Genomic DNA, 15516 nt, shown 5'->3' on the forward strand with positions numbered 1-15516 from the left:
TAATTGCTAAATAAAAAATTTACTTTCAATTGTAAAGACACAATTATGTACGTTTCTTTCTTATAATTTTCGGGATTTTAGATTTCCCGAAAATCCATTCTTTACCAAATCCCGATCCCCGTAATTTTCAAAAATCAGTCCCGATTAGCATCTCTAGACATAAGCTGGAGAGAAGTAAAACAAATATCATCGAATGGAATAGATTCGTTGTGGCCCTTTGCTCTCAATAGGAACTACAGCACATAGTATATATGACAAAAGTCAAATGAAAACAAAAAACTCTAAAAGAATCTCCCTATGCCTATGAATTCTGATGTATCCCTATGATATTCCTTCTCTAGCATAAAATATAAACTAATACTCTTTGGAAAATTCATATTTTGTTTATAAAACTTAAACAAATTAAGACTAATTTACGTATGAATTGCTAGCTATGAATTGTATTTCCACATCAAAATTCTTAATAATGCTCAAATTACCCTCAAATTTATTACTTAAAACTCTAATACAAACATATTTTTTTTTAAATAAAAACGATTATTGTACTTAACAACTTTTTTAAATCGATTGTTCTGTAACAAAAAAAATAAAAACCAAAGTTTAAACAACACCAGCTTCAGCATCAACATCAACAGCAGCCCCATAACCCAACCCCAAAGCCAATGACATTTCATAAATTGCTTTTATTCAAACTTGTTTCTTTGGTAGTTGCTCGGTTTTTTGCATATTTTTACAAAGTTTTCACATCTTTGGTAAAATATTCTCTAACAATTTTTTTTACTGCGTATAGTAGTAGTATTACAATTACAATAGCAGCAGCAAAAAAAACCAGTCAAGAAATATTTACATTTATTGTTATTTATTGTGTTGTAAAACCTGGTAACATATTGTTGTTTAGGAAAAATATTTCGTTTATTTTTATTTTTTTTCTATAAAGTTTTCCCCCATCCGATTTCATTGTTATAGAGTATGAGAATTTTTTAGCTTTTTTGGTAAAATTTCAAATAAATTAAGTTTGTTTTGCTGCTGCTATTTCAAAGCATCAGAACGAAAAAAAAAAAAAAAAACTTAAACAAAAAGTTTCCAGTTTTATAAATTTTTATGTTTTCTTGTTTGTTTGTGTATTTGTTTTATATTTTAGTTTAAAACAATAAGGAAAATGTCTTTTGATGTTTCTTATTTCAAAAGTCACTTAATGCTGCAGCAACATGCCACACACTAAACTTCTCCACACTACTACATAATAATATTACGAACCCTTCCTTCTTCTCTATAAAAAAAATAGAAAGAAAACTATAGCAGGAGTTGAATGTATTTTGTAGGATACGTGCTCATGTTGGAGTTCAATTTGGTTTCAGAGCATGTTACAAAAAAATTCTAAATGAAACATGTTTGAGTCAAGAGTTTTTAGGAGAACAAAAAAACTAACAAAGTCTCCTGCACATTTACAAAAATATTTGCTAAACTTTAAGTAAGTTTTGATAGCCCAAGAACACAACAGCAAATATTTATAATATAAAAAAAGGGGGCTAGTGCAACTACAGCAAACAAAAATAATAGAAATAGAAAAAGTTTTCTTTATTATGCAAACTATTCTAAAAATGAAGTGTTAATAAATGTTGTAGTTTTTAGTTTGATTTTCTTATGTTACCATAAACTATGTGGCTAATAGGATAAATTGTCATACAAAAGAGATTTTTAAAGTCATAATTCAATTGCACCAAGGAGTTTTTAAGGACTAGAATAAAATAATAATAATAATGCAGCAGCATCGTTGTTGCAAAAGCAAACCTTATCCATACAGAGTTGTTAAAAATATTAAATATATTGATAGCGATTTGAATTTAATGGTCCGCAGCAACTGCCAGCAATATTCATCGTCTTTATAAACATTTCCATCAGTAGAAGCTTCTACTTATCAACAATGTTGATAGCATGCGATAAATAGGAAACTATGTTTCCAAATCTGCTTTTCGTTTTCCGATCCCAGCTTTGGGATTTTAGAACATGTGACCCAAAGTTGAAATTTTGATAAAAAATACAGTCAAGGAAAAAAGTCTAAATACACCCTACAATTTTGAAGTTTTAGAGAATTAGTGGCAATAATTAAAAAATATGTTACAGTAATGTTTAATATTAAGAATGTTTGAAGTAAAAAAGAATATGAAAAAAATGTAACATAGAAATTATTGGGAAAAAAGTCTACATACAACGTAGTATCTTCTAACATCACATACAATATTTAAAACAAAGAAAAGGAAAAAAAAGTTAATTTTGTTGATTATTTGTTCAATTTTTATCCTTGAAAATGACAAATTGAAAAAGGGTTCATATTCCAGTTCGGAATATGGTCGTAAATCTCCAAAAGGAAAATAAATTTTATGGAGAAATTGCTAAGACAACAAAATTAAGTCAGCTACTGTACAGACGATCATAAAACATTATAATAACACCAATAGAACCGAAAATAATCCAAGATCTGACAAACCTAAGAAGCTTTCGAGTATTTGGAAGTAGTGAACCAGGATTCGAAAATAAGCGCTCCAAAATTGGCGGAACAGATCGATAAATGTTCCAATAACATTGTTACTCCACGAAAAACTATAAACATTTTACATGACAATGGATTTAATAGCAAAACATCACGCAAAAAACCACTCATTTCAGCGAAGAAACATAAACTTTGGCTTGAGTTTGCTGAAGCTCATATGGACAAGGGTATGGATTTTTGGAATCGTATTGTATTTGCCGACGAAAGTAAGTATTATATTTTCGTAAGTGATGTCCGATCCAAAGTTTGGAGAAAACCAAACACTGCTCTTGATCCAAAGAATATTGTACCTATAGTCAAACATGGTGGAGGCAAAGTTATGGTTTGGGGTGCCATGGCGTCATCTGGAGTGGGTCGTTTGGTTTTTGCCGTGCGTAACATGAACCGCTATCAATATAAAAACATATTGGAACAAAATATTAAGGCATTTGTTGATAGTTTTGGCCTGGGAAATCAATGGATTTTACAGCATGATAACGACTCTAAGCATACTGCGCACATTGTTCGAGGCTGGCTTCTTCATTATGCCCCAAGACAGCTATATTCACCACCCCAGTCACCAGACTTAAACCCAATAGAGCACATATGGGACGTTTTGTAAAAATTTGTGCGAAAATATGACATCAGTAGCCTTGAAACATTAAAAACCGCTCTTACTCGAGCATAAGCCGAAAAACACCCTCTATTACAGAGAATTTGGTGAAATGAATGCACCGTCGTCTTATTGATGCCCAAGGTGTACCAACCAAATATAAAGAGTTATTTTTTTTTAATTTTATATAAAATTTTGAAATATTATTTATTTGTTGGTTGCTGTATGTAGACTTTTTTCCTATGAATTTTTAATGTTTTTGTTATTATGGTTTATAATATGTAAATTATTTAAGTTTTTATCTTATAAATAAAGTTATTTATTAATGCCTTAAATACTGACATAAACATTTTTTTAAATTTCTTCGCGAACTCTCTAAAACACCTAAATCATAGGGTGTATGTAGACTTTTTTCCTTGACTGTGGATCAAATTCCGAAGGACGTAGGGGCGACATTTTCAAAAAAAGGGACATGTTTTTTATACCAAGATATAATATTGTTATATGTTCTTAAAGAACGTTTTTTTTTACTAAAAAAAGAGTGAAGACACCTTTTTGTCCAGCAAAAATCAACTATTTTTTGAATATTTAAATTGAAAATCTTTTATTTTTGGATCCATAATTGATATTGCTCTGACATCTTATGTGCTTCACTAACCTAAACTATAAGTTCACTGGCAGTGTTTAGTATAAATCACTGACAGTGAAGAGCCTATAAAGCTCGCTTTTCGCGACTTCGATGTCCTCCTCAGTTATAGAGAATTATACATAGAGACACTACGATTTGTCAAACAAAAATTTCAATAATTTATATTTTTGAGTGATTTTCGGAAGTGGGCCTTATATGGGGGCTATGACCAATTATGGACCGATCACCATGAAAATAGGTCGTGTGATTTATGTCTATATTAAAGTTAACTATGTTGAATTTTGTGTGTATACTACCATTTTTTAGCGATTTATGCACGTTAAAATGATTTTCGGAAGCGGGTCTATATGGGAGCTATGACTAATTATGAACCGATCGTAACAAGACATGAATTTTGTATATATTAAACTTATTTGGAGTGGAATTTCTGGAGATACATATATAAATTAAACATTTATGACCGATAAAGTCCAATTTCGGAGGGACATTTGTATGGGGGCTAGGTGAAATAATGGACCGATGTCAGACAGTTTCAATAGGCTTGGTCCTTGAGTCGAAAAAATAATATATACCAAATTTCATCGAAATATCTTCAAAATTGCGATCTGTACTCTGCGCACAAGGTTTACATGGACAGCCAGCCAGCCAGCCGACCAGACGGACGGACGGACATCTTTTAATCGTCTCAGAAAGTGATTCTAAGTCTATCGGTATACAAACATATGCACAAACGCATTATACCCTCCCCACTATGGCGGTGTAGGGTATAATATGAGAAAAATTTCACCATTTAATAGCAAATTGAGAAGCATTTACTTATTTAGGCTTCTAAAGTGGAAATGGCAATATGTCTTTATTTTATTAGAATTTATTTTAAAGGTCAGTTATAGAGTTATGATGTAAAACATATGTGACACCGCAGTTTAGATGCTGTTTTGCCACTGAATTCCCCGACTTCTGTTCTATATTATTGCACTAAGGAATAGAATCCGGATGCACTAAATTTCAAATGAAATGAATTCGAAAGTCTCCCTTTAAGGAGAACAAAACTTCTGGCATTAGTGTAGTTTTCTCTTACCGCGGATATTTGTATCTCCGAAATACTTCTTCACCGTTATATATGCAGTATATAAAGTACAGATTTTTTAAAACAAACTGAAACTGCGAAGTCTTTTGACTTGCCTGCAAAAACAGCCAAAAGTCTTCAGCTGAAATAGAACACATTGGACTGATAGTCGAACACACTATCATGTTATCTTTCGAGGCACCCATACTGTCAAATACTCCTTCGAAGTAGACGTTAAAAAATTAAGCCTTGAATTAAATTCTTTACATGATCTGCCTAGGTATTCCTTCTAAGTAAATGGGTTGGTAGGAGATGCGATTACAGGAAGAACATCAGAAATCTCGCCAGTCTCTAGATTATTTTAATCGTCTTCTCATTAATTTTGCCTATTATAGCATTCTTCTATTTATCCGGTAGGGATTGGTTGTACTTTTATTGCAATACTCAGTTTTTTATTTATAATTCTTTATAGATTATAATTCCGTTATAATTAAATGTAAACTTTAATATTTAAAAACTATTTCTTTTGCAAAACCTTTAATTTTCCCTTTGTAAAATCATTTCAAAACTTCAAAGTTGAATAATAATACAAACCTGGCTCCACGAAATTTCTAACATCATACAAAAAACACTCTACTTGTTAAGTGGCTACTGATTCGAAATGGTTAAAAGATAAAGCTAAATTGGATTATTTCGGTAAAAGTTAAAAATGAGTTGACATAGGTAGTTTTTTTATTATATTGCTACGTTTTACCTTTTAAAAATTGTGGTTTATTTCTTTTAAATAAAGCGAATACTTTTGATTGCAAATAAAAGCAGTTTAGTAGTTTAAAATTTGTAATTTCTTACAGAACAACGTTTATAATTCACAACTTATACAGCACACTGTAAGGCAGTTATTTTATGACTGGTTGATGTTCTCACGGCCTACTTATAAACACTACATTACCATCCAGATGTTTCTAGCACCATCTACGAAGCTTCTTGAAAGTTCTAGTTCTACAATGATCAACTCAAAGCTGTTATTCAATGTTGTATGTTCCACAGCTATGTTAATAATGTCCAACATTGTCCATAATTAGAGTTTTCCAGAAATATAAAGGTTGAGTAACATGATACAACTTGAATCCAGCCGTTAAAAAAGTTATATTTGAATACAATTTCATAACAATATTTTAAATATTTTAGATTTCATTAAAATCAATTATTGAAATACGGTTTCAAAGCCCAAAAATACATAAGATTTCTATTACAAATAACTTATGTTTAAAACTCAAAATTATTTTAAATGTTTAATTTCCCTAGTGGGCATTTGAAATAAAAAAAAAACTTAGTTTTTGTTTGTAAAATATTTCCTTCTGTCGTGTTCTTTAACGGGTTTTATTTATTTTATTTAAAATCATGTTAAGTACTATTTAATGTCATAAGTTTCCTTTTGTTTTTATTTCGAACTTTTTTGCTGTAATAAATTACAGTTTTGCTTTTTTTAAAATTGTATGCAGAAAACGTGGTTATATACAAATGTATAAATACGAAATGCTTAGAAGAATTTACAATATTGTGCCGATAAATTGCACAGCTGTTGTGAGATGATTATTTTGAAATTTTCTTTTGTTTCTTTGATGATCAACAAAACAAAATTATGCTTATTTGTTATTAAACAACAGTAAAAGCCAATAAGAACAAGTGCAGATATTGATGGATTTTACATAGTGTGAAACAAGTAGAAATTAGGGAAATTTGAAAAGAAAATGATTTTGTTATATAAATTACTTAGATAAGACAAGGCTTTAAATATGACTAGTAGTGAAATTATTACTAGCAGCTTACTTTTAAGATATTTTATAGTCTTGGTTTGAAATTCGCTTTACTAACCAGCATTTTGCCAAATACTAGGTTTAGAGTTAGTAAAAACTTAAATAGTATAGTATTGCAAAGAAACTATAGCAGACTTTTAGGCATCATATTTTAAGCATTTTAAAATCTCTTCAAAAATGAACTAAAATATTTACTTTTATTAATTTACTTAAATTGTTAAATAAAATAAAACAGTTAAAGAGTTTGATACATATGAAAAATTATATTATTAACTATATTATTAAAAAAAATATAAATCTGCGCCTAAAATCATGCAGCTGAAATTGACAGTTTCCTTTTTACAGCAAATTTACATATTTTTCTACTTAACCTTGTCTTGTTTTAATACAGCTGACACAAAACAAAAAAAAAACTTTATATAACCCTAAAAGTATGCCTTAAAATAATGAATTTTTCCAAATACTTTAACACTGCTTCATTTTTAAGTCCTAAGTCCTCCAAATAACAGTAAAAGCAAATAAAAACCAAATATAAAAAATGATTCAAACTGACAGCTAAGTTTTTGTTATTCCTTTATGTCAGTTTGACTTTTGATTGACACTCTTAAGTAAATATGTAGCAAAATGTCATAAATGTTTCCAAAACAAACCAAAAAAAAAAATAGCGGAAAAAAATCAATATACACCTTTTGCTTACAGTATGTATATAGAAAAAATAGCAAGGACAATAAGCACTAAAAGTCTAGATAAATTCTCTTAAAAAAACGACAAACAATTCCACAATAAATAAAAAAAATTCACTTGTTCACTAACATTTTTTCTAAAAAAAAAAAATTCTATACATATAAATGCACATCAAATCAAATCGAATCACTTTCATATCACATGCAAACCACCATAAATTCAAATGATAATGACATTCTGAGGTTCAGCGCAGAGAATATGGTAGTAGTTTTTTATTTGACCCCGCCCCCTCTCGCCCCCCTTCTTTGTCCCTTAGAAAAGGACAAACTGAACCAAAAAAAAAGTAAATAAAAATGAACAACAACCTGAATCAAACTAGTTTTATGGAGGATAAATGATTTATTTTGGCCACAACAACAGCAAAAACTACAACAAGTAAAACAACAGTATTCAAACACCTTAAACTTACAAAAAAATATAAAAATATATGTAACCAAAAAATAAAAAATAAATACCATACAGATAAGTAGAGTCTTATGAAAACTGTGTAAAAGTTTGAAATATTTCTTATCATAAATTCCTTAATAATAATATTTCATTTCCTTTTGTTTTTCTATTCCATTTGAACGGTTTTTAGGAGTTACAATTTTACTATCACTTACTGTGTTCCTTAATATGGTGGCCGAAACAATGCCGGCTACATCAGATGCTGTGCCACTATTGGGTAAGTTAAAGAAATAAAGATATTTCGCAAAGCCTGTGTTTGTATAGAAATGCGGCATCTTTTGTAAGTAAAGGATATGCTTTATAAAGAAATTTGTTTAAGGCCTAAAAGTAGGCTTTAAAAATTATGCTACAAATTAAGTATTTTGAATGATTTATCCCAGTAAGCACCAAAGCCCCAAAAATTCAAGCACTTGAACATTTTGTTGGAATTTGACTTGAATGCAAATGTAATTATACTTTAGACATGAAAAATATTTGAAAATTTATTTATTTTTCAAACAAAAAACATATGGCTTAAATTTATGTTTCCTTTTTACTGGAGAATGCTATTGAAATAAAGTGTAATACAACTGTAATTCAATTGCTTGACTATAATTCAAGGCTTGAATTACACTTGCTTTCAACTTGAATTCCACTAAAAATGCTTATTGGGATATTATTTACGAGTATTATTAATAATAATGCTATTTATTTTGTAATGTAATGAGTTATTATTGAAAATGTTCAATATTTAAGCAAATAAGAAGTAGGAGGGTTGTATAAGAAGTTTTTAGGTTTAGTTTTTCTCTTCCTCATTATTTGAATAAATTTCGAACAGAAATTATACACTAAATATTCATAATTTTTAAAAAACGAGCGCGACATTTTTTTCTCACACTCCCTATTACAATGTGTGTAATTATTTAAGTCATGGAAATATAACCATATACGGACACCAGTACGTGATAAAGGACTGAAAAAGACCCGTGTCTCCCAGTTTTGCCCAAAGTCATGCACTTTTTTTATGGGCCCCCAAAGATTTGGGGACTTTTTTGCAAAAAAGTGATCATTTTCTCAGGCTCATATCTTGCATACAGTTCGGAATTTTGATTTACTCTCTGAGTCAAAGTTATAGCCCTTGGCATACAGAAAAAATTAAAAAAAACTTCATCTTCAAGATCAAAATCGAAAAAAACTTAAAAAAATGTTGTGATAAACATTTTGGGCCCTGTATATTTCGTTAATTTAATATACTTCTAAATTCTGATCAGTAAAGCTGGGTTTCCGCTACACCGTAATCGGCGCCGATAACGAAAACTGAAACTGAAAAACGTTGGTGTTCGTCACCGTCTCGTTTCTGAATTGTTTTTATGCCGCAACGAATCCAAATGAAACGAAATTATTTTTTAATTTTGGATGTCGCACATTAAATAGAATTTCATTATTTTTGACAAAATCTATTTTTCCTCGTCCAATAAAGAAAATTTATTTTTTTATTCATTTTGATTGTCTTTAAATTTGATATAAAACAAGTAAGAGTGCTATATTCGGCTGTGCCGAATCTTATATACCCTTCACCAAGTTATACTTCAAAATTTTAAATATTTTTAGGTAAACAAAATTTAATTTTTTTTTAATTTTTCGGAAAAAAATTTTTTTCGATTGTTATTTTAAATTTTTTTTTTTGTTTTTTAAATTTTTTTTGTGAAAAAAAAATTGGGGTTAAAATTTTTTTCGATTTTGACCCATTGTAGGTCCAACTTACTATGGTCTTATATACGTCGTTGCAAATGTCTTTGAAATATCTATTATTAGATATCCATATTGTCTATATTAATGTCTTATATAGTAAAATATAGGTCAAAAATCGAGGTTGTCTTGGTTTTTTCCTCATATCTCAGCCATTTGTGGACCGATTTTGCTGATTTTAAATAGCAAAATTCTCGAAAGCATGTCTGACAGAATTATTGAAGATTTGGATCCCGAAGATATCTGGGGTCTTCAGTAAATTGATTTCAACAGACAGGCGGACATGGCTTAATCGACTCCGCTATCTATAAGGATCCAGAATATATATACTTTATAGAGTGGGAAATGAAAAATATAGAAATTACAAACGGAATGACAAACTTATATATACCCTTCTCACGAAGGTGAAGGGTATAAAAATAATTATAATAATTTCGAAAACAACCTACTTGAAGTTGTTTTCGAAATTATTTGCTTTTTATTATTTTATTTTTTTATTTTGCTTTTCGGGTGCTTGAAGTTAATTTTTGAGCTATGGTTTCTTCAGCAAAGTTTCTTGGAATGACTCATAGAACAAGAATATCAATGATCCTTTAAGATAAGTTAAACAGGCTATCCCATGTAATAAATATACAACATTTCGCAATATTTTAATAAAAAATCAAAAATATTCAAAAATTTTATATTTGACGCCGGTGGTGATAGGGTTAACGTTTCTGAATTTCAATAAAATCTTCAGTAGATATTTTCCTATGAAGTAAGTAATACGATTCTGTAGTTATATTACAAAAACTAAGCAACATTATAAAATAATGGCATATTGTGCTAATTATTGCCAAATATAGTGATTTTCCCGAAAACCTTAATGTCTAAATCGGAAGTACCGTAAAACTATAAGATATATTGACCTGATTTCTTTTGACTTTTATTCTCGCATATATCCCTAATAAAATCCCACAGAGCAATACTTAAATTAATAGATTTTGTTTAACAAAATATAAAAAAGTTTGCATATCGGCAATTCCATATCATCGTACGTGACATTTGTGGAATAGATTTTGCAAAAAAAAGAGTATCTGAAAAATAATTTGGTCTTTATGTTGCATTCAGAGGGTACTATTTTTTTTTTTAAAATAATAAAAAGTTCTTTCGAAATATTGTTGTCCAAAATATTGAGGGAAATAAGGATATACGTACGTGACATAAAACGGAACTCATTTTGAGGTACATGTAGAAATATGCGAAAATATTCGAATCGTGAGAGGCGTTATGTTTTCTTTTAATTTCTTACACTAAACGAAATATTTTTCTTTTACAATTCATCATATTTAAATAAAAACAGTCTTTGGATGATTTTATAATAAATAAAATTTAATATCGTACGTGACATACCGTACGCGACAGTTTTTTCTCTTATAATAAAACAATATATATTATGTAAATATATGTATACAAAAACTAAAAAAGTGAATAGAAAATATACATTCGGTTTCAATAAACAATTTGACAATAGCAAAAAAAACAATCAGAGTCAAATTCATTTCATTTCAAATTCAAGCTAATTGGGAGCCTAGTTTTCGACGCAATTTTAGCCTAAAACATATCTAAGACATTAAAAAATTAAATATAATCAGTTTAAACTATTATTTTTGTCTTTAAAATGTTGTAATATGATCTGAATACTTTCACATAGTAAAATTTTATTATTTTCTTCTATTCAAATCATCTTGAAAAAAAGTTTGAAGGGTATTTGTGTTTTCAGTCGTGGTAGCGATTCTCGTGGAATTGCCCATATGTAGTTTTGTAAATGGTGTAAACAAATTATGTTTTGTTGGCCGCATATGGGAGAGGGGAAACGTTCTAGTTTAAATGAAATCATAACAGAGATTTTATGAGTATTAGAAGAGGTTGTCTTATATTTTATTATTGTGTGTATGTCTTAAAAATGCGGGATTTACAATAGCTGGTGTATCTCTAGAAGACGGTTTTCTTTAATAAATTATATGTAATTTTGAAGGGTACATATCTGTCATTTATTCCCACATTGTTATTCAACATTATAGTGTAAACAACGATTTTTTATGCATCGGAAATGTCGAATTTTGTACCAACAAAGCGTCATTTGCGGGAAGTTTTGCATTCCTTCTTTAATTTGAAAAAAAGTGCAGCTGAAGCACACCGATTGCACATTACGCCATGAATATTGTTGTTAAACCCAACAAGAGCTTGCAAAATCATTGGGCAGCAAGGCTTCATCCAAAATCAGGGAAATTGGCTACCACATGAACTGAAGTCGAGAGACCTTGAAAGGAGATTTCGCATGTCTAAAATGATGCTTGAACGCTATAAAAGTAAATTATTTTGCACAGAATCATTACATGCAATGATCATTACAAGAGATCGTATGTGAAGCCCGGCTAACCAGCCGAATCGACTCCAAAGCCAAATATCCATGAGGTAATGCTCTGTATTTGGTGGCACCAAAAGGGTCCTATATATTATGAGCTGCTGAAATCCGACCAGAGCATGACAGGAAACCTGTACCGAATGTTACTGATTCGTTTGAAGCGAGCATTGGTAAAAAACGACCAGAATATGGGGCCAGACATGAATCCGTAATATCGCGACAACGCTCGTCCACATGTTGCAATACCTGTTAAAAAGTATTTAGAATGAAGTGCTTGGGAAGTTTTGCCTCACTCGCCTTATTGTCCAGACCTTGGCCCGTCCGACTACTATTTGTTTCGATCGATGCAGAACACTCTCTCTCTGGGATACACTTCACTTAGGAACAAAGTATCCAATATTGGATTGATTCTTTCTTGGCCTCAAAAGATGAGAAGTTTTTTTTGGCTCGGAATACATATGTTGCCAGAAAGATGGGAAAAGGTCATAGCTAACAATAGCCATTACTTGGAATAAATTTATATTGTGTTATAAATGTTTAAAAATAAAAGCTAAACATTTGAACAAATTCCGCATTTTTAAGTCATACACCCAATAATATTTCAAAAAGAAAAGCATCGTGTCACTGTTTGGTGTAAAATTTAATATTTTTAATGCATCATTGTACCATATTTCTGGTAATGATCAACTAAACTATAAATACAAAGATCGACGCCTGTGACCCAGATGCTACCACTCGTTAAGACATATTTTTGAGCCTTTTTCAAGAAAAAATTTAACAGTGAACTTTCATATGATCGATTATTATATATAAAACTTATGCTCTAGTGGCTTGAAATTCTCCTTTTAATCTTCACATATTTTAAGGATTTATAAACATAAAACTTCAAAGCCTATTTATAGGGATAAAGTTATAATTAAATTTAAAATACCTGAAACATAAATTCTTTTATATACATTAATGTAGCAAATACCAAAAAACCAACAAATAAACTAGCAATACTTAACTCCAACTAAATCATTAGAAAATTTTTGTGACTAAACCAAAAACTATTTTGTCTTACTGTTACAATATGTCTGCAACCTATTTATATACTGCTTTTTTACCACCTCCTCTATATAAAATAAACTTTACAACTGTAACAAAATAAATTTTTATTTGAAACTATTCAAAATACTTAATCCTTTATTGGTTTCTATTGTCTTTAATCTCTACCATCTGTATAGTTCTACGTCTTTGTCGTAAAAAAATATTTAATTCTTTTGGGGGAACTATTTTTTTTTTGTTTTGTTTCCTTACATTCTTTACAATTTTGACAAAACAACATCATAAAAATTTATTACATTTTTACCTCTTTTTTTATTAAGGGGATTTTAGCACAAAATTATAGATTCCTTTAAGCTTATAATTTGGTTTACGATTTATATTGAGTTCAAGTTGGGAATAAATTTCATATGTCGTTTGCTAAGAAGTAATAAAAATAATAAACCTCAGTGGCAGGAGACAAGAAGTTTTGTAATGTTAAAAAACAGTGATTGCTAGAAAAAACAAACTAGATTTTGTTGAAATTTTGTCGTTTCAGCTTTCAAGATTGTGTTTCATTTCTTGGAACTTCACTGTGCTAATCGAAAGTCCTTTAAAAAATCATCTATAAATTCAAATTACTTCGAAAACAGATGCATAAAGGACATAAAAAGCCAGGGCACAATTTCGTAGCTACACACTACAACCACAAAAAAGCTCAGCAGAGAGTAACTGAATGAACAAAAAGAAAAGACGACCTCGAAAACACATCAAGAAATTTTTTGTTTTTTTTTCGTTTTCTATTTAGTAGTTTTTTTTTGTATCCAACACCTAAATGACACAAACATACAGAAAGGCATTAGGATGGAGCAAAAGAAACCAAATGTAGAATATCTCAACTTCAAGTCAATATTGATGGCCTTTAACACACGAGTGTTATTGTTGTTTTTTTCTTTAACAATGCACAGTGGCTTAAAATCTTTTTTTTTTTGGAAATAATTCGGTATCTTGGGAACTATTGGAGATATTTTTTTCGAAATTTCACATGGTTTGAGCTGAGGTGTTCAGCTTCCTAGCGCTAATGGGGGCAAGTACGTAGCCCCTCAAAGTTGGTCACCTCGGATCTCAAATTTTTTAAAAAAATCACTAAAAATCCATTTATGATCCTTATGAGCTGAAATTTTGAATATAAATAGTCCTTGAAAAATACGCTTACAAGTGTATGTTATCTCTATTAATTGAAGAGATATTCAGGTTTATTGATTTATTTTTTAATTTTGCTCGATCTTTTTATGGTTTTTTAGAAATGGCGGGCCTACGGAGCATCGAAATTTATTTTTAAAATATCAGCTATTTTGGCGATAAAATTCTAAATAAAATAAAAATAACTTGCTAACAGTTATCTCTTCCCTATAAAAAGTTATACGCATTCAAAGTTGGAACTTGTAAAAGGACCGAATTTTTTACGTTTTTCCCCAAAAAAGCCCATATATTTTTTCTTTTGTAGAAAAGAAATTTCTTCGGCACTATATATAATTTTTATATGATCCGGAAAGATAACTTAATGCAAAAGCGTGTAAAGAAAAACTTGGCTCACTTAAACGGACATACCACCCCCAGACCTATCCAAACTTGGCCAATTTAAAAAAAAAATTTAGGTTTGAGTAAAAAATTCTAAAAAGGCATAGCACCGATCCACGAAGAAGCTCTATATTTGTATAACCCCATATGTTTTTTAAATACATACTAAAGCTACGTACACACGGTTGTCAGATTTTACAATGTTGTCAGATCTGGCAATGTGCTCGCAATGTACTGACAATGAAATATTATTACCAAAAGGTAAATTGTCAGTTTAGACGATTGTAAGAAAAGCTTACAATTTCATTGTCAGACAATTGTCAAACAATAAATTTATATGCCAACAAAAATTGTCAGTTCACACGGTTGTCAGATTGTTGTATGGCAAAGGTAACCAGATCTCTTGTTAGACATTGTCAGAAGAAAATTCAAATCTTTTTACAAACAGTTTTAATTGTCATCTGTGTGTATTTATTAAAAAGTCGGAAATTTAAAGTATTATTATGGAACAGAAAAAGCCATTGCATGAAGGATTGATTACTTCGCCATCAGTAGGAAGGATTTTACGCTATATTGCTCATCCACTTACGAACTGACGAGCCGGAGTTGTATCATAATTTATTGCGAACAATTTGATAAATTTTGGCGATTTTTTTTTAAATGTGTGCCGACTAAATAATACAGCACAACATAGAAGTGTGGACTTGATCATACTATTTCAACAAACAATCTTTGTTTTAGAGTCAAAAAATAGTAAAAACGAATGTGCTATTTAGAGGGACTAGACACGTTCATAATGCATCGATATGTTCACAAGAGTTATTCAGATTTACCGTAGCTACAACATAAAAATAAAAATTGGTCACCAAAATGGACAAATATGGACAAAATATGACAATAAAAAGTTTCTG

This window comes from Calliphora vicina, chromosome 4 (assembly GCF_958450345.1).
Source record: "Calliphora vicina chromosome 4, idCalVici1.1, whole genome shotgun sequence".
Classification (NCBI taxonomy): Eukaryota; Metazoa; Arthropoda; class Insecta; order Diptera; family Calliphoridae; genus Calliphora; species Calliphora vicina.